This window comes from Sinohyriopsis cumingii, chromosome 17 (assembly GCF_028554795.1).
Source record: "Sinohyriopsis cumingii isolate HCF-2022 chromosome 17, ASM2855479v2, whole genome shotgun sequence".
NCBI lineage: Eukaryota > Metazoa > Mollusca > Bivalvia > Unionida > Unionidae > Sinohyriopsis > Sinohyriopsis cumingii.
In genome coordinates, this window is record NC_142977.1 from 80,764,896 (window position 1) to 80,770,872 (window position 5,977).

Here is a 5,977-nt window from a genome sequence, read left to right on the forward strand (position 1 = left end):
ACATAAAACTTTCCAACATAATTATGGGTAGTTGTAGATTTGTATATGTCATCGTAATGTTATATTTGTGATCGATCTACTTATGGTAAGGAACGGACAGGTGTGGTTAGGGGTAGGGCAATTTTATAGAAATTAAAATAATTTGTAAAACCTTTTACGAATCACACGTTTGATAATTAGATTGTGAAATTAATGATCAGCTTGTCAATGTTTTGAAACAGGTTATAAATAATGCTCTGATCATACCACCCGGACATACAAACGTGCCTCCTTACTCATGATTTCCAAACGAATTCGAATGTGCAATCGACTTTGGATTCTAAATATATACTTTTACCTAGAACACAGATTTATGGGCTGAACACTCTTTAACATTGTTCTCCGAAGTAAGCTTAATGAAGAATGATTTATTTTTCTAAATTATAAGAAAATATTGAGTGAATAAATAATTATAATCACTACGGAATGGAACTACATTGATCAGGATTTTGGTGGTGTCTCTGAGGAAGACAAGTTTCTTTACTTGACTGAAAACGATATAGCATTTCATGTATTAATAGTCCTCTAGATGATAATGAACAACTAATTGCACCGGTTTCTCCTGCCTGCACCGGTTACATAAATACTTGTCTAGAGGCAGCTGTGCGTACCTTCTGAGTTTCTTGCTATGGTGTATCGTATTGCGTCTTTTATGACCGATCCTGCTTTCTCCACGATACTGAAAAACTTCTCAGGCGTTCTCACGCAGTATGTGGACAGCGGAGAGTATGTATGTTTTTGGAGTGGTAATTTATTGAAATTATTAACCTGAAATTACAGTGGATTTTAAATTCGATGCAATTTAAATTAGCTGTTATACGTTATGGATTCCTTTTTGATGTTTTATGTCGTCTATTGTTTTTATTATGAACATTAGATTATCATAAATTTGATGCATTATACCACTTCAGTAATATTTCCACATACAAGTTCGAATCATCGTCACCTCTATTGAACGAATATGGAATCGACTCCAGGAGATTCGCTACTTTCTTACATGCGACGAGAAAAGACACGGGAAGTTTCTATTTTCAAGATATCTTGGGTACATATTGGCGATAGTGACCAGAAATATGTTTTGGCCTAAGTCAGTACTCACATGTTTTGGTTTCTTTCGTCCAGCTACGTTCTGAACACAATGTCAGCCAATTAGGCACTCCATATTTTCGTACGATTGGCCTAATAGTTGAGGGTATTGAGGATAATTCAAGCCTCACATTAGAATATTATGCAATAAAGATTTCCCAGATGTGGGTTTCCAAAATTTCCACGACACATCATTACATTTACATACACTACAGATGTGTGTATATTAACTTTTTTTGTAGCTGCCAAATGGTAATAGGTGGCATCGCCAGAGATGCTTTTTACTTATCTCTTAGTAACTGAGGATCTCGTTTTCTCAGTCAAACGCACGGAAAGTTATTTGAAATGGACAACATTATTCAGGGTACGATGTGATGTATGTACCTATATCCGTTTAATATCTGGTAAAATGATGTTTTCATCCAGTCTGTGATATGCTGTTGAGGGAGTCTGATAAAATTACAGAAAGGTAAAAGCTGCAAATTGTCACACCTTGTGAGGTAAACGTTGCTCCAATGAAAAAAATCCTGATATACTCTACTTGAAAAGCATCCATTATAAATATTTATCGAACTCATTTGACAGCTTTCAAGTTTATTTGTATAGACAACATAGTCAGACTAGTGCTAGTGCTGTAAATCTATCCATAAATTATGAAACGCTATTCGTAATTAAACATAGTTTCAGAAGACATTACTTTCCGAGATAATGTTTCCTTTTGGTTAATTGATCATTACCAACATAATATCAAATACACATGATTATAGAGTATAAACACGAGATATTAGGGTTGAATAGTATGTTTTATGAATATTTCTTACAGAAAAGGACATTTCGAAATTCAAATGTTGGAATAGTTGTCAGGGACTCCAACCTATTTGTACAAACAGAATCCATCTTCTTCGTACCAGCAATTGTCAATGTATATAGTCGTGTCAGGTATTACAAGTAACACTGAATACAATTTCGGTCTTCACGTTCCTGTAAATAAAAAATAGTACATATGAGGCCGATAAAAGACCAATTCTTAGTGTATCAGGAAGTCTCCCAAAAATGCATTTCAGTCTCAGTCTATACAATGATAAAGTGGGAAACACAAATTTGAGAGCATTCCCTAAAAGGTAAATTAGGTAATCATATATGATAATGATGCTTTCTAATACTATTACTACCGCTACTACTATTATTGGTACGGGTAAAGCTAAGTTCTTGAATGTCGATTGGCTAGCTACAAGAATTAGATAAAGAAGGTGTCTGAATGTAAGTGTATATGTATGTCTCTTCGTAAGTACTTATGTATGTATGTGGTTCGCAGAGCCCTCTAGAAGAAATTCGTCAGACCTGTATGCGTAGCCATTCTAAATCGTATATATGTATTCGAGATTACATACCCCCATACAAAAGCATCTATTGTAGCAATTTCCACTTGTTCCAAGGCAGCCAACGCCGGCAGTTTTGCATCTAGGATCATAGCAAGGTATAAGAGCTACAATAATAATAATAATAATAGTAACAATAAATAAAACATAATTAATTTCAGGATCACATGCAGAGATTTGCACACACACACACACACACACACACACACACACACACACACACATATATACATATATCGATTTCTGAGTTTTTCAATATTATGCAATTTACTAACAATTTAGGATATCATATATGACATTGTGATTTAATATATGACAACTGCATAATGACAGTCATCCAATTACATTTCAAAATCTTTTCACTACACTACGTTGAGCTTTTAATAAGAATCGTAGATCTGTAGCCACTTCATAACAAATAACGTTGAGCATTTCTTTTTCTCAGTCGAATTAAAAGGCTTGTAATGTTCATTAATTTAATAAATATCATTTGCAATTGATGAGCGCGAATGTTCTATCATCTATTCAAAGAACAAATCTTCTGAAACATTGAGTCTTACATTTATGTTTATTTCATATAAAATGTATAAAATGTAACTGAACAATATCAATTTTATTTTCTTGAAATGAGCACAGAATTGTAATGTTTCAAAATGTTTTACAAACCAGTTTTAAAGTGCGGGAAATATAGAATCATTTACTTAGACATTGTGACCAGGAATATGTTTCGTTCTAAATCAGCGAACACATCCGTTCGGCGGAATTGGTTCGACTAAATTTGAAACATGAATTATGTTCTTTTAATTATAAACAAGGCTACCATCAATATGGCAGATCAATAGTAAAAGTGAACAAATTTTAAGGTTACACGACAATGCAAACCCCAAGTCAAATTTTATTAATATTTCGCAGCAATGAAAATTCTATATTGTTTTAACGTTCTCAGTCTGAATATATATATATATATATATATATATATATATATATATATATATATATATATATATATATATATATATATATATATATATATATATGTATGTATGTATGTATGTATGTATGCATGGTTATAGATATCACTAGAATAAATCTTATACTAATAAGCAACTCGATCAAACGTTTAAGAGCGAAGATGTATCTGACAAAACCAGTTAGCTGCATATTTTGAAGGTCAATGTGATATCCAAAGGTCTAGAGCTAAGTTTTCTTCGAAGATGTGAAATAATTTGTCCAGTTTATGTATGTTTCTTAGATGCTAAGAAGGCTTTCAACCGAATAAATCCGTGGACCTATTCAGAAAGCTAATTGATAGAAACATTCAATTGCATGTTGTTAGCTTGCTGTTTAATTGGTATGACAAAGAACAATTTTGAGTAAAGTGGGGTTAGATAACTAATTTGTCTTTCAGTGTGAGAAATGGTTTGCAGCAAGGAGGTTTTCTATCCCCATATCTGTTATATACATACATATATATATATATATATATATATATATATATATATATATATATATATATATATATATATATATATATATATATATATAAACTAATCATGTTATATCGTGATGTGAATGGGTCTTCTATTGAATGTAACATTGTTTGTTTGTGGATGACTGCAGGTTTGCTGATAATATGTCTTTACTTAACCGATCGATATATCGGTGCATTTGAGGAACAATGTAAATAACCATTTCGTTTTACTCGGAAGGAGGGTGTGCTCATTTAGATATAGTATAGCTTATAGTAATAACAAAATCTTGAAAGAAGTGTTCCATTTAGCTCCTTCTCGAAATTCTTCCATAATTGATCCTTTGAGCAAGTTGATTTCATAATATTGTTTTGTGACTTTTACAGTATATTTTGTGTGAAATGCAGATTTTATTGTCTATGAACTTATACTGAAAGAAAATTATTATTTTTATCATTATTGTTCGTATATTATTATTATTGTTATATTATTATTATTAATATTATCTTTGTACACGCATACATACATACATACATACATACAAACAGACAGACAGACATACATACATATATATATATATATATGTCTCTATATATATATATATATATATATATATATATGTCTATATATATATAACAGCAAAATCAACTCCATTGCACGAATAATATTTCGTATAAATATACTGATATATGCATCAATCTTTTTTACAATTTCATTGTTTCGTATTGGTGCTATCTCGATTGTAAAAATTATATCTTGTTCTGTGTATATTTAATGTGACGAACAACGTTGAGAAACTTACCTACATTCCCGACCACAAACAAACTGGAGGCTATAAATAATAATAATAATAATAATAATAATAATAATAATGATAAAAATAATAATTATAATAATAATAATAATAATAATAATAATTTTGATAATGACAATAATACTAATGATGATGTTATTCCATTTTAATATTCAAACTCTCTTTAGAGGAGATTTTCAATGACATTAAGTCAATAATATAAACCTGATGGACAGAATTAATTTACCAGGAATAAATGGTTATTATTTGTGGAGATGGCATCAGTAACTGACCTATCAACTATTCTGCCCTACTTGAATAAAACCAACGTAACGCGGACAAGCAAGTTAGTATATTGGCAGCTTTGACATCCGCATAATATACATGTTGTGTTCCGAGAACAGGATATATAGGTACATATTAATAGATTGTATTACTAGTTTAATTCTAATAGCGAAGTTTGATACATAATCTGTTCCATTCTTTCCAAGCTTTCACGCTAAAAATACATTGAACGTCTCTCCGTGTAGAGCTTGACTAGTGCTCTTCAACTCACCAACACGTACACAAAATGGACGAATAAAATGACATAATCCTGTGGCAGTTTCAAAACCATCCATGCTTCTTTACTAGACTATATCTTTCCTGTATCATATATGCCACTTCTACTCGATATGTTTGTTATATGATGGTGTTATCATGTTTGATGACATATGAGGCAGTTTGCAATATTACCATTTTAGTGTCATTTGTTAACGCGTTCATTACATTTGTGATGATTATAATTTCACAAATATAAACGCCGAAGGTTATCACCTAATTTATGCAGCACTCGAATGCACATTGGCGTTGATCCTTGATACCGACTGCTACTACCACTACTCTCAGGGAGAGAAGGGGGGGGGGAGATAGTGTGTGTGTGTGTCTATTCAATTAGAATTACACTTACCAATGAAAAGGAATAAGAGGACAAGCTTCATAGTTATCTGTTCGCTGTTTTGAGACTATATTCACCCTTGTGTCTACGTCCAAATTTATAGGAAACATTACGTGACCTGTCTATGGGACACGAACAAGGAAGCACTCTTTTAATCATGTAAGGCCAACTATCCTGAAGATAACATAGCCTGGACACGAAACATGTGGTGAAATTCAGAAGCTGGTGTAAGTGCTGTACACGCTAGTGAAATGTTTCGACCGCGAACGAGACC

The 5,977-nt window shown here is 32.0% G+C and overlaps 1 long non-coding RNA gene across 1 annotated transcript; it reads right to left on the reverse strand.

The window, feature by feature from the left end:
• Positions 1-1,915: 1,915 nt before the first annotated feature.
• LOC149779313 (uncharacterized) lies at positions 1,916-5,747 on the reverse strand. Its single transcript, XR_016415390.1, has 4 exons — positions 5,716-5,747; positions 4,776-4,805; positions 2,517-2,611; positions 1,916-2,106 (listed from the first exon to the last, which is right to left on the reverse strand). It is a non-coding gene; the product is annotated as an uncharacterized LOC149779313 (long non-coding RNA).
• Between the last annotated feature and the right edge of the window lie 230 nt (positions 5,748-5,977).